Source organism: Phyllostomus hastatus, unplaced genomic scaffold (assembly GCF_019186645.2).
Source record: "Phyllostomus hastatus isolate PE091 unplaced genomic scaffold, TTU_PhHast_1.1 phas_contig_65, whole genome shotgun sequence".
NCBI classification, from domain to species: domain Eukaryota; kingdom Metazoa; phylum Chordata; class Mammalia; order Chiroptera; family Phyllostomidae; genus Phyllostomus; species Phyllostomus hastatus.
The window spans coordinates 11,399,031-11,422,762 of record NW_025333932.1 but is presented as its reverse complement, the minus strand read 5'-3'; positions in this window follow the sequence as shown (position 1 = coordinate 11,422,762).

Sequence of the window (23,732 nt, the reverse complement as noted above, 5' to 3'; positions counted from 1 at the left end):
AGAATCGATTATTCCCTGGAGCTACAAAAAGTCCCCTCATGGTAAAACCGCTTCTTCCTAAAAGTAACCCGACCGTGCCTCCTGGCAAAGGCCCATATGTGCCAGTAGGTAGAGCCTGCATGCCCATCTCAGGGGTCAAGGTTACATGCTGGGAGAGGCAGAGGTCCAAGCCAGCGCTCCCTGGGGTGGCTCGCTAAGCTGGGAAATGTCTGGCTGCTGGATACTGGAGGTGAATCCAGCACGGGATTGCTCATTGCCCCTGTATATTTGCTGCGGGGGCCCGAGGCTGGCCCCCTCCTCCCGCTTTCCCTGTGACGGGAGGATGTTCCCCTCTCTATCTCTCTTGGAATGACACTCATTGGCCCAATGATTGCCTCTTTTGCATCGGGGACATAAACTAGGAGCCCGGGCCGAAGCTGGCTGTGCGGAACCTGAATTCTGAGGGGTACCTCCTCTGCATTGCCGAGCAATGTGGCCGAGCTTCCCACAATTATAGCAGCTCCCAGGCGGTCCGGGCTTCCTTCTCTTGTTGTCTCTTCTAGAAGCCAAGAACTCATTAACTGTTTGTCCCTTTAAGGCTGCAGCTATAGTAAGGCCCTGAACATACCCAGGCCCAATGTCGGCGCACAACTTGATATAATCATTTAAGGTAGCGCGACCCTTCCACGGTCTCATGGCAGCCTGGCAGGCGGTATTGGCATTCTCAAAAGCCATCTCCTTGGCTACTATGGACGCAGCGTCAGCGTCTCCAATGATCCGCTGAGTGGCCGCCAAGAGCCGAGCTGCAAAATCTTGGAATGGCTCATCAGGCCCCTGCCGAATTTTTAGAGAGCTCCTCTCTTCGGACTCCTGACTTAGGTAGTTTCTTCCAGGCCGCAGTAGCAGCCCATCTGATGAAATCATATGCCGACGCCGGGTATAACAATTGGCGTTCAGCACCTGAATACTCCCCTGCCCCCTGCAATTGTTCTGCAGTAAGGTTATCCCGGTGAGCTGCGTCTGTTCATGCATAGCCTACACACTGCTCATAATACTCCGTCAGCCATAAAAGGTAGTTTCCCCCTGCCAATACCGCCTTACATATGGTCTTCCAGTCATGAGGAGGTAAAACATTCCCAGCAATAGCCTCCATGGTAGCAATAGTGAAAGGAGCAGTAGCTCCGTATTGGGCACAGGCTAACTTAAGCTCCTTTAATGCCTTATAGGAAATGGGCTCATAATCACGAATGTCAACAACTTCTCCCTGATCATTCTGCCCCTGCCTTCTAATAACGGGAAACAATTGAGACTGCGGGAATCCCTCAAGGGGGTCCCCCGCTTGGCGCGCCTGTTGCAATGCTAATTGTAACGGAGAACTGTGCCTGATAAATCCTGGTGGAGGGTTAAGCCGATGTCCTACATGGGCTATGAGCGGCACCCCAGTGGCAAACAGGGGGTCCGGAGGAGAGGGAGCTGAGACTGGGGGCATTTGAACCTCCTGCTTATTAACCCTTTGAACTCGCTCATCCCTTAATTCTTTAAGCACAGACAATAATTCTTTCAGGGTTGGATCCTCCTCGCCGGCCGGCTTCTTATCCTCAGCCGAGGCGAGGAACACCTCCTGAGGGGGGTGATACGATGCTGTCTGCTCAGCAAGGTCCCCCCAATCAACTTCTGCTGGACCGGGAACCCGCGGTTTCTCCGATAAGTTCACTTCTGACTGATCGTACTTTCGGCAGTTCCCATTTTAGGGGGGTGCGGTCGGCGGAGGTGGTGGGGAATATAGATTCTCCGCCGAGCGAGCAGCACGGAGACTGCCCCGCGTGCTGCGCTCCCACTTGGCAAGCTCAGAATCCCCCCCTTAAGCAGTCTCGAACAAGAGACCAAAGAGAGAACGCATCTACAGGTGTCTTCTCAGGACCATTAGTTTGATAATGCTCTTTGATGCGCTCCCCCACTTTCTTCCACGTATCTATATTTATAGTCCCTTCTTCTGGAAACCACGGGCAGATCTGCTGAATGAAATCTACAAAGTGATGGATTTGCCCTTTCGACGTGGAAATTCCCCGTCCCCTCAATAGGGAACATAATACCTGCTCAAAGAGTTCCCTCTCGGTAGAAAGTGAAACCCCCATTTTTATTAGCTCTCTTCGTCTACTCCCTGCTACTTTCGTTTTTTTTTCTTTTTCTTTCGTATACTTACTGGGCCCCTGTAGCAGCGGTCCTGTCAGGCTCTGCTGTCGTCAATCTCAGGACTCTGGTGGTCCCCCGAAGACCTCTGGTTCCGGTCCCTGTTCGGGCGCCACTTGCCGCGGCCAGCGAGGCAGTGGGTTCGAGACGCGCAGTGACGGACTGAAAAGAGAGAGCGACCAGTTGCTCTGGTGGCAAAAGGCAAGTTTATTGAAAACTCTTGTCATTATATAGTGAGATGTTCTAAAAATAGAATGCTTGCTACACGAAGAGAGTCTTTGTTCAAGAAAGTTTACACACCCCTCCAGGTCACGTACAGAACATCCCGAGACATGACAAACATTCTGGTTTAGATTAACTCCAAGGACACGACGCATCGCCTCAAGGCTCCGGCACCTCCCTGTCCTTCTCTTGGGCACAATCCGATAACAAACAAGGCCGGGGTGATGTCAGGTCACCTCCCCCGAGGCCAAGGAACAGGCCCAAGCATCATTCTCACAATGCAGGACCCTAACTCTTGACCCCTTCCTGGGGGCTTGGTTCCCCACACAGCATCACTAGCCATCAGAGAGATGCAAATTAAAACCACAATGACATACCACTTCACACTGGTCAGAATGGCCACCATAAACAAATCAAGAAACAACAAGGGCTGGGAGGTTGTGGAGAAAAGGGAACACTAGTGCACTGTTGGTGGGAATGCAGACTGGTGCAGCTACTGCATCAAACAGTATGGAATTTCCTCAAAAAATTAGAAATGGAACTGCCTTTTGATCCAGTGATTCCACTACTGGGATTATACCCTAAGAATTCTGCAACACAAATTCAAAAAAACTATTCACCCCAATGTTCATAGCAGCACAATTTACAATAGCCAAGGGCTGGAAACAGCCTAAGTGCCCATCTGTAAATGTGTGGATGAGTATATCAAAAACTGTGGTGCATTTATACAATGGAATGCTATGCAGCAGAAAGAAAGGAGGCTTTTTTATGCAAGTTGGATGTTTATTACATGCCAGGCATGAAGGTGAACATAGGGAACACTCTAGGTATCAAGTCTGTCAACAAAAGAAAAGGAACCTATTTGCCTCTAAAGCACAGGTGGCAAACACAAGGCCTATGGGTTGAATCCAGCCCTCCATCTTGTTTTATCCAGCCCAGCACCTTGTTTCTACCCAATGGGAGTGCTGAGTTCCTTGTCCCCAGTTAAGGAGTAGTTATATTTATACAGTCCTAAATTTATATTTGGCCCTTTGAAGGCAGCTGCGAGGCTGATGTGGCCCCCCAGTTAAAATGAGGTTGACACTCCTGCTCTAAAGGGACTTAAAACAGAGGAAAAAGAAAAACAAGTACTACGTTGCTGAGCCCCTATTCAAGTTCTGGTCTACCTGGCCTGTAATAAACTTTCAACTTGCATTAAATAAAATGAAAGTAAACCTTCAGTGCCTTTTTCTATCCACTCTCATTTTCCAGAGATTACTGCATTCTAACAGACAGAAACACCGTATTGCAGGACCTCTATTCAAGTTCAGATCTACCTGAATTCACTACTTATCTTTTAAATGTGCTTACTACATGAAATAGTATACTTTAAAATATGGGGGGTTTTTTGGAGAATTTTTACACCATTGAACTGTGTCTATAAAACTATATTTTTGGAATAAAATATTGAGATATAGCATCAGACTAGAGTTAAAACCCTTTGGAGATCCCATCCTATATCTATGTTTATTATATATATTTTTTTCAGTGACATATCATTCCTCCTTGGGTATATCAACAGATTCTTACATAAGGTCTGAACTTATCTTTATCTACCATGAAATTTGGTCTATTAATTGCTCAATCTTATATACTCAACCACGGAAAACCTTATTTCTATGTACCTCTTATCTTTAAACATATTTAATACTTTATCCTGCTAAGAGTAAAGAAAAGAAAAGGAAAATATTTTTTAACCTGTTCCCACACCTAGTTCATGTTTTAGAAGGCTTCATTCCAATCACAGCTATGCCTTTCTCTTTTCTAGTTCACCACCAAAAAACTTGGCTTTCATTCCAAACTTTCTGTTTAAATTTCTTTTAGAGTTCAATGATGGTCTTTATGTTTCATTGTTACTGTGAGGTCATCTTTATGTAGCATTTTACACCATGAGCCTTTGTTCTTTTTGAAGGAAGTCTCTTGGATCTGCAACATTAGTTTTTCCTGCTTTTCTTTCTACCTTTCCAAATATTCTCTGACTCCACAAATTATCCTATGTCCTCCGACTGAGGCCACCTCCTTTGTTCAGATGTTAAACACTCTTGTCTTTAATGTCCCAAACTTCCCCAGGGATTTTACCTGCATTACAAATCATCAACTAAGGTAAACTGTCTGCACCAATGTAAAGTGTGTCTGCATTTCCCTTCCTTTCCTATCACAGAAATCATCTTGGAAAACAGAGAAAAAATGAAATAAAAACAAATATGGATGGAACTGGAGAGCATTATGCTAAGTGAAATAAGCCAGGCAGTGAAGGACAAATACCATATGATTTCACCATTAACAGGAACCTAATCAACAAAACAAACAAGCAAACAAAGTATAGCCAAAGACATTGAAATTGAGAACAGGCTGACAGTGACCAGAGGGGAGAGGGAATGGGGTAATTGGGGAAAAGTTTGAAGGGTTTATAGGAACAATTATAAAGGACATAAGGAAAATAGCAAGGGGGTGGGAATGGGGGAGTGAGGTGGAGAGGCCAAGGTGGTGGGGAGGGGTGGGGTGAAAGGCAGAAAACTGTACTTGAAAAACAATAAAAAAAGCAAATAGGAAAAGTTTTGAAGTAGAATTTCAGAAGTTTATTAATTATAACCATTTCACAACAATTTTTATTCAAATAGACTGCCAAATACAAAATAAAAACAAAAGTTCAATTTTTGTCTTTACACCAGATAAATTAGCTCAACTATACAGCTATACTGCTCTCTGGAAAACAAATGATGACCAAACAACAAAAACTATATAATTCAGGATTTGTATAGTGACACAGACTTAGTTTTTCACATTTGATCATGCAACACCACCAAATGGTACCAACAGTAAGGTAGCTGGGGAAGAATTAACATATAAGGCAAACACCAACCAAGGAAGGAGTTACTTTAGGCTTTTTCTAAAATTGCAGGCCAGAGGGTGAGGGACAAATACCACATGATCTCACCTTTAATGGAACATAATCAACAAAAGAAAAAAGCAAATAAAATATAACCAGAGTCATTGAAATTAAAAACAACCTAATAGCCAGAGGGGAGCGAGGAGGGGACAGTGTGGAGAAGGGTTTGCAGGAACTACTATAAAGGACACATGGACAAAACCAAGGAGGAGGGTGGAAGCAGGGGAGGGAAGTGGGTTTGGAGAGGGTGAGGGGGAAGGGTGAGGAGAAAACACGGACAACTATAATTGAACAATAAAATAATTTAAATTAAAAAAAAGTTCAAAACAAAAATAAAATAAAATAAAAATTGCAGGCCAATTTGTAAGAGAACTTTCATGCTGTTAGATTCTTTTTCTTTTTTCTTTTTTTAACCCAAAACACTTGGGACATTTTACTGTAAAATAATTAATTTGAGAATATCTTACCCCATATTAGCCAGTTCTTCTAACTACAGAAATATGCCATGTAAATATTTCATTAATTATTTCTGATAGCTACCTAAATAAAGAAATTATATCTGCCCTGGCTAGCGTACGTAGCTCAGTGGATTGAGCACGGGCTGTGAACCAAAGCATCGCAGTTTCAATTCCCAGTCAGGGCACATGCCTGGGTTGCAGGCCATGGAACCCAGCAACTGCACACTGATGTCTCTCTCTCTCTCTCTCTCTCTCTCTCTTTCTCCCTCCCTTCCCTCTCTAAAAATAAATAAATACAATCTTTAAAAAAACAATAAAAAGTATTAAAAAAAGAAATTATATCTTCCTCAAATGTTCCCTGGCTATTTTTTTTTGGTCAGAATCTCTCTTTAGCTGCTGCCTTGAGTACCTAGGACTGAGCTAACCAGGATGAGACAGTGATCGGTGTCTGTGGAAATATTGTTTGGAAAAAAAATGTATGCTTTGTGTATTTGTTGACTCTTTATTGTTAATTTTCTATAGTTTTATTTGGGAAAAAATAACACAAAGCAAAACAAACAAACAAAAATCTCTCAAGAAGAGAGAAGCCTTGAATTACAAAATGAACTTTAATTAAATATATATTTTTAAATAAAAATATTAACATTTACCTGAAACTGAAAAACAATGTATAACAAGGAATTCAATGGGTAAGTGATTAATATTTTTTCTTTTTTTAAATTACTTTATTGTTGTTCAATTACAGTTGTCTGTATTTTCCCCCATCACTCCCTCCCGCCCCAGTCATACCCTCCTCCCTCCCTTGCTGGAAGTGATTAATAATATTTATGTTACTTTAATTACAACTTAACAGAAGTACAGAAAATTTTATGATATAAAACCAACAGACAAATGCCAACATTAAGTCTTAAATATGTCTAACAAACAATCAAATTAAAAAACAAACAAAAAGCCTTCTCAGGCTACACAATAGGTTATCTACAGTGTCAACTCAAGCTTAGCAAAACACAGAGTGTGCTGCATGTGGTATCTCAATAATAATTTTCTGGGGTTAAAGAACCAAAAAATGATAATTGGAGATCATTTCTATTTTAGAAGACTGATATCGCAGTGACCAAATGACTATATTCTATATTAACATGTACAAGAGAATAGTTTAAAGACCTGATGTAACAAAATCTTGTTTTACTTGGAATATTTAATATATGTTATTTAGCTACAGATTTGGCAATTTTTTATATAACATTGTTACAATTTAATCTGACTATTTTTTAAAAGATTTTATTTATTTATTTTTACAGAGGGAAGAGAGGGAGAAAGAGAGGGAGAAAGAGACATCAATGTGCGGTTGCTGGGGGTCATGGCCTGCAACCCAGGCATGTGCCCTGACTGGGAATTGAATCTGAGACAGTTTGGTTCGCAGCCCGCGCTCAATCCACTGAGCTATGCCAGCCAGAGCTAGATTTGGCAATTTTTTATTCCTATATTTCCTTATTTAAATTTTAATCCATCAAAAATAATAATCTGCTGGGAAAACTACCATTTTGGGTCATTATGCAATGATGCGTAGATTCTTTAGGTCTCATAGAAATATCCATGGACTACTCTAGTATCCTGCTCCCTTTACTCTACCAAATTTATTTCTCAGCTGCACTTATATAATGCAGAGAATGCATCCATAACTGAAAATTTATATTAAACCACTCAATCCTTAAAATCACCTTTGTTGGATTGACCTATATAAAATTCAAAATGTCATCATCATTTTCAATGGAACTGATCGATAAAATAAATCCATAACTCACCTCTTTTGCCTTGCAAAAAATATCCCAAACATATAATGACAATGGAAAAGCAATGAATCTGTGGATTCTGACTCTATAAACTTCAGTGTTTTCTTTTCTACCTCTGAAGGTCTATTGAAAACTCTCAAAACAGCTGCATTTTTGAAATGACACTTCAAAAACTGTTTGATATAAATAGCAGATGTGCAGTCTAATATATTGTATTGTCATAATCCAAATTCAGTTGGCCATAGTATTTTGTAAGATTTGTCAGAGAATATATTAAATTCTTAACCATGTGATACTCTATACAGAAATATTATATAATATACATATATTTCTGGAAAAATTATCTGATTAATTATTCAAATGAATTGTCCTATATGCCATTTCTAAATTACCATATTTTGCCATGTATAATGCATACTTTTTTGCCCAAATTTTTGAGGGAAAAATGAGGATGTGTATTATACATAGGTAGTATTAATTCCATATTTATATAAATGTTTTAAATTTATTTATGCTTATGCATGAAAAGTATAACTCTAGAAAGCAATGATGATATCTGGATGAAAAATAATAGCCAGAAATAAGATATTAGTTTTGTGTCTAAATATAAATAAATAAATAATTCAATTAAGAAATTAAAACAAATTTTTTTTTCCTGAAAGTCTGGGCCAAACATGTGGATGTGTATTGCACACGGGAGCATATGATACATGACAAAATATGGTACCTTCAAAATATTACATTTCAGGTATTTCAGACAGATTATTAGCACATACATTTTAATAACAATTAAAAGTATATATTTAAGCATTTCAAAGTGATGATGAAATGTGGATAAGAAAAAATTTTAAATAGATGTATCTTACACTACACATATGAATATTATATGGCCTTGTATAAGTGGTAGAGTCCAAGTGAAATCTAACTTGTAGGTAAAATAAACATATTTGGTTAAGATTATCATACATCATAGATATATATTTAATGAATAAATTAATTCAGATTTGTGCACCCATCATTGTTATGTTTAAATATAACTTACTTTAACAAGAAATTGCAGAAGTGATAACATGAAATTTCTCCTTGTAAGTACTTTATAATTCACCTTTGTCATATTATACATAGAAATGCTTATGTTTATTTGCCTTTTAGTAATAATATCTACAGAATGAGTGTTAAGAATTCACTGTTGGGATAGTAGACTATAAATGTATGTCACATAAAGGTGATCAAAAGAGCATTTGTCTTTAAGGAGCTATACAATCCCCATATTTTAGAATGATTGCCAGAGATGATCACCCAGAATAATGTTCTCACTATAATGTTTTTATTAAAAATAAATAAAACAAATCTCTTTCATTTATTTTACCTCTTTCCAATTTCTTATTTAAGTAAATAACTAGTGAGAAGCTCCTCTACTCATGGCTTTGCCAGATTTTATTTTGTATTTTTCAGTCACTAAAATATATATTTTTTAAAGTGGCAAGTGCAATGTCATTCCAGGAAGATCTTATTTATACTGAAGGGCCATTATGTTTTATGTTTGGAAGTTTATTGTTTTGTTCTATCTCCAACAGTTAGTATCCAGAAAAAATAAATTGTTGCCCTACATTGATAAGAACATCTGATAAGCTTCAAAGTTAAAATTAGGTGCTCTTTGAGTAAAGTATGAAATTATATTTTCATTTTAGAAGTGGGCAATGGATTAATGGATCCATTTTAAAGTATGCAGAATGCAGGTGTGGTCTCCATTATTTAGACTAATGAGGGCAGTGGGGAAGAAAAAGACCTGACAAGGGATTTGATTACAATAGAAACAGAGGCTGATATACTCTGAGAGTATGATTGCTGAAGTTCAGCTGGCATCTCATAGAAAATGGATGGTCATGAGTTCAATGGCTTGTGGTGATTTTGTAATCTAATAGTTTTCAATGCAATAGTCTTTCACTGTCTTTATTTTTGGGGTTTTACATTTTATGTAAAAGAAATAAACATTTTATGTTAGTTTTAATTTGATTTTGTTTTGAATGCAACTTTATTCCCCACCAGTATAACTTACTATTGTTATATAGCTAATTTTTGCTATAATAGTGATTGGTTAATTATATATGAAAGGACTTTTTAAATATTCTTATTAGCAATTATTAAGTAGCATATTTTAATTAAGCTTTATTCAGGTTCCACTGAAATTAGAAAATAAGGTATAGTGCACAATTTACAAATATATAATAAAATTTAAACTAAAGTAACCAATCAAAGTTTCAACAAAACTCTAAATATAAGTTGAAAACATGGGGTAAGTCTAGTGAAGCCCATGTGAAGTCTTCCTTGTGCTCTCTCCCTTCATGATGAGTCACACAGAGCATGCTTTTCTTCAAGAATTTAAAATTCAGCAACATATGTACAGCAGCTTCACTCACAGACAGATTATAGTTTTTATTAATCCCCATACAGATGAGGACATAATTTGATTTCATTTCATATTTCTTTATGCTTAAGGTACCTTACTGTCTAGATGTAAAGATTATATTAATTTGTTTTATATGATTATTATCAGATGGGTACACAACTTATAAAGTTGTAAAAATGACAATTAATTAGCATGCTTCCTATGTGTTATAAATAAATACCTGTAAAAAAAAAGAAAGAAATCAATACCTGGGTGTATATAACTGCTCAAAAGTTATTTCTAATAACAGAAAAAAATAAACACTTGGTCCCTGATTTTATCAAGCTTGTATCCTAAAGGAAAAGAGAAATAGAAAAGGAAAGACAAGAAAGATAAAGAAGAAGAGGAGGAGGAGGAGTGGAAAGAGGAAAGAAATTTGATTATCTGATAGAAATCACACTGAGATGAGGAAGGGTTGTTTTCCTCTGGGCAGTTTTTTTTTACTGTGTAACTGCTGATTTTTGAAGCTGGAGTGTAACTCTCCTTGCATGTGGAAACTATACCACAAAAGCCTATCACCAAGCATAGTATGGAATAGACACATCATAAATACATTGTGATTAAATAAATGCAAGATTAAAAAATGTAAGGTAATCACCTTAAAAAGATCATGAGGAATAAATAAATGCATTTATTAATATTCTTTGTAAAATTTTAAATTCAATGCAGTTGAAAATTTTATTAGCAAGTATTGCAATTGGGTATACATTGCAAAATGCCCTTTGTTTTTAATGTAAAATATTTAATACCATTATAAGAAAATTTAAAGGTATTAAAAAAACATCATTTTTAAACCAGAAATTATTTTAAAAGATGAGAAAGAATACCAATAAAAGTTATAAAAAGACCAGATTCTATTTGACTTCTAATCAATCATACTATTAAAAATTTATATTTTTTATTTTGCTTGGTTAGTAGTATTTTTGTGGCTTCAGATCTGATAAATGACTTTTTCATTTAGTAACCCAGTATCTTTTAGTGTCCTTTCTGCCAAATTCCATTTTTATTTCACTTTTATTTGCTCTTTTTCACAATGACATCATTCCTCAGTCAGTCATGGCTAAGTGTATACTCCAAACTCACCAGTGGCTGAAGCCCAGGCTTCTTTCCATCCTTTTGAATCAGAAGAGCAAGCAGTAAATGGGATTCGGGCTGCACTGAGAATGAAAATCATTTTTTGAAATTCTGTCCCATTCCGCTGGTCTCCAGCTCATACTTCTTTGTCTCTCTTCCTTAACCATTGATGGTTTTCCTTTTTTATATTTGGGAGAAAATCTGCAATACAAATTTTGACAGCATTTCTAAATAGTTTAAATTATTTCACTAGAGTATTTGTCTTTCAGTGATATTCCAAAATCTTAGTCACTCAAATTCTTAGTCTGTAGATTTTAAAATGTCCTAACTACTTAAGAAATGAATGCTTGGAACAGCAAAGCAGTCTCAGTAAGATGTAAGATACAGTTCTCAAAAACATATTCTCCATCTTCTCTATATAAATACAGCTGGTCAGAGTGAATCTATAAGATTGCACAATACTAATCAGAATTTCACTGACAACTTTAAAGTGTATTAAGAAAATGAGCAGAAGATCATGTAAATCAAAGCTACAATATTTTGTACAATAGGTTGTTTATATGAATCAAGAGATATATTAAGTGTTAAAATTCTCACACTCTTTTCTCCTAGTTTTCTGTAAGGAAAGAATAAAAAGATAAAAGACAGAATGTTAATATTTTCTGTCCATAGTGGATGAGGAAATTTTGAGTATAGCTGTGTCAAATTTTCTTTTTCCCCTTGATAGCCAAAACTAACTTTTATTGTCCATTACCGAGATTTCGTTGGCTTGGTAGAAAGCTTTATTACTGATAGTTTATTACTGATAGAAAGCTTTATTACTGATAGTAAGTTTTTCTCTTGAAAGAATTGTTTAATGTCTAAAGGTTCTCACCAATTTTAAACACATTGGTTTCTGCTGAAGGAAAAATTTCCTATGTCCCATCTCCACTTACATTTGTTACCACTGACTAAGTATAGTAAATTTAAACATTTGGCCATCTATCATTTTGGTAGCAAAGAAATAATAATAAATTTAAAATTACATTATAACAAATATTTTTATGTCAATGTTTGACTTACTTTAATATTTCCTTTAAAGTGAAATATTTAATATTAAATATTTATATTTATAAAATATTTATTATTAATATATAAATATTTTATTTAGAAAACATTTATTTTACAATATATAAATATTATTTAATATTTAATATATAAATAATATATAAACATTTTACTTATAAAATATTTATTTTCTAAATAAATATAAAATATATATTATGAATATAAATATGTATTTATAAAATATAAAATTTATATTTATTAAATATTTATATAAATATCAAATGTTTATATTTAATGTTTCACTTTAAATATTAAATATTAAATACTTCACATTAATATTTCCCTTCCATATTCATGTATTAGGGTCATATTAAACTGCAAATTTTTCATACTGCATCAAACTGCTATTGTATTTATTGTATTTTTTCTTTCCATTTGATTAAAATTTGTCCACCACCTTTAGTTCCAATTTTCACTGCTTTTTCATGTATATACTGATGAAAGTAAAATACCTGGAAACATTGAGAGTTGTTTTTAAAAAATTAGAAAAAAATCAGCAAGAATCCTATTACAGTGAGAAATAATTGGTTTGAAAATATAAGCAGCTGTTCTTTTTTAAAAAAGAATTTATTTATTTATTTTTAGAGAGGGAAGGGAGGGAGAAAGAGAGAGAGAGAGAGAGAAACATCAATGTGCAGTTGCTGGGGGCTGTGGCCTGCAACCCAGGCACGTGCCCTGACTGGGAATCGAATCTGCGATGCTTTGGTTTGTAGCCCATGCTCAATCCACTGAGCTATGCCAGCCAGGGCCATAAGCAGCTATTCTTCCCCAATAAAAATCTCTTTTGATTTTTAAAACTTGCTTAGAAAAATTATACATGTCTTGGTGCTGGAGGATATGTAGGGTTGATATATTTGATCAAATCAAATAAAATAAAACTGTTACTAAGGGGAATCAATGTTTACACAGAAATTGTTATTTTAAGGGTATTATTAATCACCACTTTTTGTAGGTGCTGACAGGAGATAAGTTGTGACCACTGAGTCCTGGTTAAGGAGAATGGCTGAAACACCCTGGTGGAGTAAGAGGAGGAACACTCTGCAAGAACTTTCACCTTCAGACCATATGACTTGGGTTTGAATACACTTAGCACTTCTGCATTTCATTTTTAACATAATTTCCATACCGATAAATTAAAATAACAGTATTATTTCTAGCATAAATTATGAAAAATTCCCAGCATTTTCTCAGGTAGTCTTGGTTTGAAGTTTCCTGGAAGCAAAGCTTGAGGTAAACAGCAAGTGTTGGTGATTTATCAGGAAGTTGGTCCCAGGAATCACCAGAGGAGGTAGGGAAACAGAGACAGAGCCAGAACAGTGGGGAGAAAGGACAACAGGGTGTGCAATGATGAGCTGGTGTCCTCCAGGGAAAATTGAGGCTCAATCCAGTGAGGGTACATGTGAAGTCTAATGGGTGTTTTAATATTATGGACACAGACGGGAAGGTGATTATTCTCTAACTCTTGTTTTTGGCAATGCCCTACCCTTAGTTTTAATAAATTCCAAAGGTACAAAGTATGCTTTATGCTGGATTTAGATTTTGGATAAACTTTTATGATTAAGGTTAATTGGCTGCTTATTTTTATATATATTTTATTTTTATGCAGGTTAGGCTTTATTTGCAATATATATGTGAATAGATCAGTCAAACTATCTAATTTAATAATTGAAAATTATAAAAATATGATGACAAAAATCCTTAAAGAATATGATGACTTTAGTCCTTAACTAAAGTCCCTGTGTTTGATTTTGAAAACTTTACAGCTCACATAGTACAAGGTATAGCCATACCCTTTGGTATGATGCCTTTTGCTTGGATTCACCTATGATTAACAGTGTGTTTCATTTGCTTTCTCTTACTACAATATTATTATTGCAACCCATAAATTCAACATTATAACATACAATAGCCCAGCAATATAATCTGTTTTAAAGTTCTTAATTTTAACTTACTTAAATATCTGTGAAGGTATTCTTTGCTGTATGTTTGAATGAGGACCCAATCAGATATCACCAGTAACATTTGCTTGTCATTTATCTATAAAATCCTTTAGAAGAATCTCCCAATTTTTTTATATCGCATTGATATTTTTGAATGACCCAAATCAGTTCTTTTGTAGAATCTGTCAAATCTGTATTTCCCTGATTTCTCACTTATAGTAAGAATCAGGTTACATTTTTTTAAGACTATAGTACAGGTGACTTAGGTACTTCCTATTTAATCTCATTCATAGGTCCATAATATTAGTTTGCTCCATAATTTGTGATCCTAAATTTTCTAATTTTGATAAGGTTGCATCATCTCCACTAGAATGTCTTTATTTTCCCCTTGTAATTAAGATGTGAGAAATCATGTGATTTCTCCCATGCTTGTGAGGATGGGAATATTTTTTTCCTGAACACATTTTCACTCAACAATTTTAGAATCCATTGGCTAGTCTTGCTGAAAGTAGTAATACTTTGACACATCTAAAACAGTGACTTTCTAGTTGTGTGATTGCTTTTAGATTTATTATGCAAACTTTCTCAAGCAGAGAATTGCCTCCTCCCCCCTTTTTGGGTATTGTTGCATACTCATGAAATTGTTTGTATCATGTTAAGAAATGTGTAGAGAAAGAAATATCTTTAATTTTGATCAATGTTTATATCAATTTAGTCTGGTTAAACTTTTGTAAAGGTGCCTGGAATGTCATTTGTTAGGTTATAAACACAAATCTCGATGAAGGGTTATATGCATTGCATACAAATCTTAATTATTTTGAAATGGACAAACTTGTCATTACATTTGTTACCTTGTACAGAAAATTTTTCACAATATGCCTAGCTTGGTGTCCATTCAGCTAAAATTGAAAAAAAAAAAGTGCATGAAGAATTAAAAATCAGAAACTAACAAAGTATATGTAGAGATGACTACTTTATTTATATTACATGGCCCAACCCTGTATTTATTTCCACCACTTTTTTAAAAGTATTTATAAAACAAGGTGAGGACAGCTGTATTTTTTGTTGAACTATTTAGTAGAATTTGTGCCTTTTTGTCTGCATATGAATAAATGTTATACATTTTGCAATACAAAAAATAAAGAAGAAAGAAGAAAGAAAGATGAAAGGAAGGAAGGAAGGAAGGAAGGAAGGAAGGAAGGTGCAGAGTCCACAATTTCATAAATGCTGGCAAACATAGGAAACGCCTGGATTCACTTAGTGTGTAAATCATATGTTCTGTACTTTCAAATGTTTTGTTTTATCAGAGCCTTATGAATAATCACAAGTGATTTTCAACATTTTGCTATTTCAAATAATATTTTATAAATAACCTGTCTCTTGTGATTTCACATCTGTGGAGCTGATACTTTCAAGGTAAATTCCTCAAAATGAGATTATTGGGTTAAAGAATTAATGCATATGTAACTTGTTTAGATTTTACCAAAATATCCTCTATAATTAGAGATTTTTAAAGATCAGTATATCAAATGCTGTGCATTTGTTATCAGAAACAAAATGGAATTAAGTAGATGATATTTTGGTATGGTTAATGAGCAAAAAAAATAAGTCACCAAAATATTTTTTAATTTAATTTTTTTCAAAATATTTTTAACAGAAAGGTATAATTGTTCTGTAAATATCCATCTCATACATGTGTTTGTCTGTGTCTATGTAAAAATGTTTTATAAGAAAGTATGGAATTAAGGAACTCAAAGGTAATTCAGATATTAGGAAACACATGTTACAACTGTTTGCTTTCATATATATTTCCTTTTAGGAATTAAGCTTTGAAATGTATGCCTGTTTGATAAAATATGGTAAATAGCCAAAGATCTAAGAGAACATTTTATAAATCCCAAATAATAAGTGAACATATATATTTTTAGAGAAGTATTTAAATTAAATCCCAACTTATAATCAACTGTTTGCTGTTTATTAATAACTATGGTAGCTCTATTTTATCATAAATGTATAAAAATATGATCAAACTCTATTACATAGTTATTTCTGCCTTATTTGGCTAGTATAGTGAGGTGTTTGTTAGTATAATTGGATATTCAACCTTAATCATGAAGGTATAAATAGCTAAATTTGCCAAGACTTCATTTAATTGTGAGTAAAAGGTATTTTATATATACCTTTGATGAATCCAAGTAGAATTTACACTGGCAAATGATTGTTATATACCTTTAAATTGATTTAAAAATTAAAGTTCTATGACTTACAGTTTATTTTTCTTTCTAAATAATTTTCTGCAAAACAACTCATAATGTATATTTTCCAGGGTTGTGCATATGCAGTTATATACATACAGTGTTCTACTATTCTTAGGAGAAATATAAAAGTCTTTAGATGTACAGCTTTTAATTTCTAAAAGATGTTAAAATCTTACAAGACAAAGCAATAATAGCTGTATGTCTTTAATGCAATTTTCAATTACAAAGCTTTCAGAATTATTCTAGTAATTCAGTTATATGTATTTGTCCCCAGAGATTAGGAGTAGTGTTTTTTTCTTTTGTTTTTGCATCAATGTTTAGTTTACCTAGCAAATTCTTGAGCATTACTGCATTTATACTTTTCAAAAAAACTGTGAATATAGGATCATATTTTGGTAGTTTTGGTTCATTTGTGAGGAAATTTCATTCCTGCACATATGTAATCAAAATGTAATATTGTACAATTCTATCTTATCATTCTTCAAAATCTATGGTAAGCTAACAAAATTGGAGTTGCATCATTACTTATGAAACTAACCTTACTACCAACAAAAGGGAGTTTTGAAAGGTCTATATAGGTAGGTAGGTATACATGTCTTGAGTTGCCAGAAGGAAAGGGAGTGGTGAAGAGCTAGGTGAAAAAGGTGAAGAGATTAAATACAGATTGGTAGTTACAGAATACTCACGGTGGTGTAAAGTACAGCATAGGGAATATGGTCAATAATATTGCAATAACTGTGACTGCTGCCACTAAACTGTGCATCTGAAACTAATACAGAATAATAATGTAAACTCTAATTAAAAATTTAAAAACAAATTTAGTAATAAAAAGCTCCTAACATCCTGATTTGCTTTAGATTAAATTTGGAGGTAATCCAAAATATAATCTTAAGAAATATCAGATGTACAGTTCAAAACACTGGTTATCAGGAAGCTCACAGAATTGGTTGATTCTGGGCACAAATTAGATGAAAAAATGCAGGTTACCATAAAAGAGATGAAGGAAGATGCACGGAGAGCCAATAGTGATGGGAAGGAAACTGGGTCTGAAAACAATAGAGTGGGCCAGAAGAAAGCAAAAAACAACCAAGCAGGAAAACATGATGAAATAAGAATTCAAAAAAAAAAAAAAAAAACAAGGAGAAGCTTAGGAGCCTCCAGGACATCTTTAAACATTCCAACATCCGAATTATAGGGGTACCAGAAGGAGAAGAGGAAGAGCAACAAGTGGAAGAGTTATTTGAACAAATAATAAAGGAGAACTTCCCCAATCTTGCAAAGGGAATAGACTTCAAAGAAATCCAGGAAGCACAGAGAGCCCCAAAGAAGTTGGACCCAAGAAGAAACAAACCAAGGCACATCATCATTACATTAGCCAAGGTAAAAATGAAGGAGAGAATCCTAGAAGCAGCAAGAGATAAGGGGACAGTAACCTACAAAGGAATTCCCATCAGACTGTCAGCTGATTTCTCAAAAGAGACCTTACAGGCAAGAAGAGGCTGGAAAGAAATTTTCCAAGTCATGAAAGATAAGGACCTACATCCCAGATTACTCTATCTAGCAAAGCTCTCATTTAGAATGGAAGGGCAGATAAAGTGCTTTTCAGATAAGGTCAAGTTAAAGGAGTTCATCATCACCAAGCCCTTATTTTATGAAATGTTAAAGGGACTTGTCTAAGAAAAGAAGATAAAGAAAAAACATGTATAGTAAAAGGACAGCAAACTCACAATTATGAACAACCACACCTAAAGCAAAACCAAAAGAAACTAAGCAAACAACTAGAATAGGAACAGAACCACAGAAATGGAGATCACATGGAGTGTTAGCAACAGGGGAGTGGGGGGAGGAGAGAGGGGGAAAAGGTACAGAGAATAAGTAGCATAGAACGTAGGTTGAAAATAGACAGGGGGAGGGTAAGAATAGTATGGGTAATGTAGAAGCTAAAGAACTTATAAGTATGACACATGGACATGAAGTAAAGGGAGGGATATGGGTGGGAGAGGGTGTACAGGGTGGAGCGGAGTGAAGGGGGGAAAATGGGACAACTGTGTATAGCATAATCAATAAAATATATTAAAAAAAGAAATTGAAGATGGATCAATTATTTCTTACATCTTCTGATGAAACATTTTTAGTATTAGTACAACAAAACTATTTTGAAGCTGTTAAGAATCAAAAGAAAGTAGTTGCTGATTAGGCTAAAATTCTGTGTGTTAAATCTTGAGGAATGAAATGAAATCAATTTCTATTTCATCATGAGTAGAATGGTAGTTGAAGAGGAATCATTATGTTTAAAATGTTGTTGATTATATCAATGCTTCCACATAATATCCTATTGCCAACATTATTCTAAAAGAATGTGCACTGAAACAATTTTATTTTAACTTGTATGAAGCTTATTAATTAAATGAGTGAAAATAACTCTAAATTTAGGTTCAAGGAAACCCCACTCTCATATACAGTAAGTTATTAATTATGGTTATAATGAAAGTGAAAACATGTTTTCTTACAACAGGTGACCAGTTACAAGGGAAATACATTCACAGAAATACACTGTTTGTAGCACTCATTTTTATGCTTCATTTCCAGATTAAATATTCACTAATATATTTACAGAATTATGGACATGGTGCTAAATATTTTTATTTACCTAAAAATAGAACACAAGGAAATCTTGCAAAGGCCAAGTGATCATCTGCTTAGGGCTAAAATATTATTGCTTTGTAGTACACTTGATGATTAATCACAACTCTCTTAATTCTTCTAATACAATGAGATCTCTTCAGTTTATGGTCTTGCATTTTTTACTCATAATCATAAAATAATAAAGTGAAAAATCAATGTAGCATGCATATATTTTATAAACATTATTGGATATCCAAAGATAAGTGAAATCAATGAAGATATGCCCTGCATAATATTATCACCATGTAATAACTCAATATGTTCATTAACTTTTGTATAGATGTTTGAATTCAGCTCATGAAAGTTTTTGGAGTGCTGATATATAATGTGCTATTATAACATGGTAGGCATGGGTTTAATATTTGTTAACTAAGTAAAGCTGCAGGTTGCATGAGATTTAAACAAAGAAAATTTAGAGACTACTTACCTAGAGTTTTCTTGGTAGACATTTTTAATATACATATTTTAATAAATTAAAATAAAAAATTCTATTCTGTATTGCAAACAATTCAGTTAAAATAATTTTGCTTGTGTTTGAATATTTAAGATAAATATTTTTAAATATAATTTCTGAAACATTAAAAGCTTTTTAATTTTTATTGAATTTATTGGGGTGACATTGTTTAATAAAATTATATAGGTTTCAGGTGTACAATTCTATAATTCATCATCTGCACTTTGCATTCTGTTCACCATCCCAAATTAAGTCTCCTTCCATCACCATTTGTCTCTTATTTACCCTCTTCTACCTCACTCCACTATCTTTTTCTCTGTTAATCACCATACTGTTGTCTGTGTCTATGAAGTTTTTTTCTTTGCCTAATACCTTCACCTTTTCACTCAATCCCCCAACACCCATTCCCTCTGACAGCTTTCAGACTGTGTTCTGTATCTATGAGTCTGTTCCTATATTGTTTGCCAGTTTATTTTGTTCATTAGATTCCATATATAAGTGAAATCATATGGTATTTGTCTTTCTCTGACTGGCCTACTTCACTTAACTTAATAGTCTCCAGATACCCTAAAAATTCCACTAAAAAAAACTGCTAGAACTTATAAATTAATTCAGTAAAGTAGAAATATATAACATAAATATTAAAAATAGTTGTACTATTATATAATGTAACTAATATATAATAATGAACAATCAGAAATGGCAACTGAGTAAATAATTCCATTAAAATTACATTAAAGATACCTAGGAGTAAACCGAATGAAGGATATAAAAGGCCTGTGTTTGAAAAATTATAAGACACTGAAGAAATAAATTGAAGAAGATATAAGTAAGTAAAACATTAAAGATTTTAATGGATCTATCTAAATAATAAGTATCCAATGATTTGGAAAGTAAGAGGAACAGATGATTATTTAAGTTATTTGGGGAACAGGGTAGGATGAGCATGAGATTGTGGTTTTTCTATTCACACAATTAATGAATCAGTGGGTAGCATCGAAAGATGAAAGTAAATTAACTAGTTTGAATTTATCAATCCCTACTGATATTTGTGACAACACTAACTGTAATTGAAAGATATTGATCAAAAGGAGTGCATGGCTTTGTGAAGGGAAGAAATATTGTGTGTTTTATTATTTTTGATAAAGGAGACATTAATGCATATTTAAATAGAAATGAAAGAGGTAATCATCACGACAAGAATAAAAACACAAGAAAATTAGTGTATAATTAGGGAAGAAACATAGTCCCATGATATCAAGATTGGATCAATGTTAAAAGTGGTGAGGTAAAGATCATACATTTGATAAGACACTGGAATGAAATGGGATGGTAAGACAGAAGGGAAAAATTATTTGGAACTAAACCCACAAACAATGTGAAAGGAAGAAATGAAGTGACAAATTTGTCTACATGTTTTTGAAAGAAGCCAAGTTTGAAAGCCAGAATGTGGTAGCAAAGCAGTACATAAAGAACCAGTGTAATACAGCCATCAGCTCTGACAGTTCTACCATGAATGACTAATGTGTCCTCAGTCCTGATTAAAATCTGCCGATTGGAATTCCATAAGTAGCAGAGTCCTGCAAAATGTTGTCTACAGTATCAGCAATTCATCTTGAGAAACATTGTTCAGCTATTTAACTTCTGCTATTTATTTGATGGAGGACAGAGAATAAGAAGACAAGAAAAGACTAAGGTCGGTTGTTAGATGACAGAAATAAGGAATTTTAGAATAAAAAAGAATGAAGCAATGAGTAATCCTAGAAGTCCTAGAGTACTAGAGAGGTTACAAATTCAAGACGTGAGGTAATAATACAGTAATCTCATTTCAAGAACTGAAGAATGAGCTAGATCAGAGGTAGACAAAGAATGGCCTTTGGGCCAAATCTGGCTTGCACCCAAGCTAAGAGTGATTTTGACAGTTTTAAAAGGTTGTAAACACATACATAACACTTTCAGAATAAGTTTTATTTACCCATAAAATAGTCTACACATTGCTAATAGCAAATACATACTCTGTCCACATTTTACTATAAATGGTGGTTCTTGGCAACTGTTACTTGATGCTATTGGACAAGTCAAAGGAGTTCAGTTCTGAAGTATCACCTCTTCAGGTAACATGTTCATTGTGTTTCTGTGCCCTGACATTCCTGACACAGCCCTACTGTTGGGCTTCTGGACTCCATCCTGTGCCCTCACAAATTCTGTAAAGAAACATCTATACCTCACTAGCGCATCCTTCCCAAATGAAAGGACAAAGCCAGCACCATTTCCTATAGTGGCAGCATTTGCTGAGCAGGCTCATGGCCTTATTAAACATGACTTCCATTTTACTCTTCTGAGCTTATGTCCCCAGGACTGGAAAACCAAGTGCAAAACATGACTAGCTGCCCCTCACAACCACAGGCAACAGATAACATTGGAGCAAACTGAAGTTTATACAAAACCACTCAAAACCTCCTGTGTTGCAACACCCATACCAGCTCAGCCCATTTATAATCCAATTATAAGCCAATAAAAGCTCAAAATCCCCACCCCTCAGTACTGGGGCATACCTCCACACCTAGCCCTTTCTTCCCTCTCTTCAGAAATTAAAATAAAAACTTTGCTCTCCACATTTTCCTCTGTTTGTGAATTCTTTCACAGCCTGTGAGCATCCTAACACCAAAGATGTTTTATCAGAAATGGGTCTTGCTTATCTATGGATTATTTCCCTCTCAGGATCATTCAGTTAGTTGCTAAATCCATCAGCTATGCAGCAGATATTTTAAAAACATTAGCATACACTAGGCACTGTTGTGATGCTGAGAGCAAAATGGTGTATGGGGTATAGTCCCTTTCCTCCATTAGCTTCCATCCATGGATATAAAGCAAAAGAGAAGGAAAGGGAAAAAATAAAAATAAACCTTCTTCATAAAAGAGAGAGAGAAGAGCTATTGTAGCTAGAAATGATCAGGGAATTTTTCTCAGGGCTGATGTCTGAATTGACACATAAATAAGCAAAAGGTAATGGGCATGAGGAGAGTATTTTAAAAGAAAAGGATACTAAGTGCAAAGACACAAAGAAACAGCTCTGAGGCATCAGAAGGACAAAGAGAATTGAGGAAGTGAATGCTGGTATAGTCTTTTGAGCAGGAGATCCACAAAAAGGGGACCAGAGGAGGGGGAGTCACAAGATGTCCTCATTCCTATCTCAAGTGTTCGAAACTATCACAACCTCCAAAGACAGTAAAGCAAAAAATCAAAAAGTTTTGTAATCACCTTTGATTATCTCTCAAAAATACATCAGTTGTACAAACATTTGTGTGAAATCATCTGAACACATTATACCCACCCAATGGTTCTTTTAAGAGCATGAAGAAGAACATTATTATGAAATAAATTTTCCAATAATGGTTGTATTATAGTCTCTGATTACCTCAGAAATGTATCTGCCATATTATTATAAAATTTCTGAAGGAAAAAACAAACAATCACTCCAAACTAGAATTACTTGAATTAGACTACCTATAAGAATGGCACTGGGGAGCTTTGAAGAGGGTTGAAATTGAAGTAGAGTAGAGGGTGGTGACAGCCAAAAGCTGGAGAGATTTGACCCCCAAAGAGAACATTTTGCCTGTAGATATTGAAGATATATCAGAATACAAATTTGGGGAGCAAATGACTGGTGAGTCTGTTCAAAAGTGCCTTTTAATGTAAAGAGCAGAATTTGTAGGAAAAGGAGAGGTTTTGATACTCTCCTAACCACAATGTATTAAATAAACCAGGCACATGTAAAGGAAGGCAGTGAAGAAGGTTTATAGTAAAAAAAGGGAGTGATTTTAAAAATTATATTTTTAAAATAAAGATGCCCCGAATAGTGTGTGAGGTATACTTAAACTAAGTAATTTAGTAATCCTTGAACTTCAAATTTAAGTAGGTATCATGCATTTTATGTGCTAAATCTAGCAACTACAATTTTTTTTTGAAAAAAGTAACACTAGCCCCCAACCCCATCGCCTAAATTTTCTTCCCAGAAGAAATCTTTCTGGATGCCCTAACCCAACATCTCCTTTAAGAGGAGTGATGGGGTCTTCCCAGAGAGACATTTTTTCCCCCTAATAGCTTTTCTACCTTTGCACATGAATTAAAAGCACAAGAGAATAGTAGGGCAGACAAAGTGCTTCCCAGATAAGGTAAGTTTAAAGGTGTTCA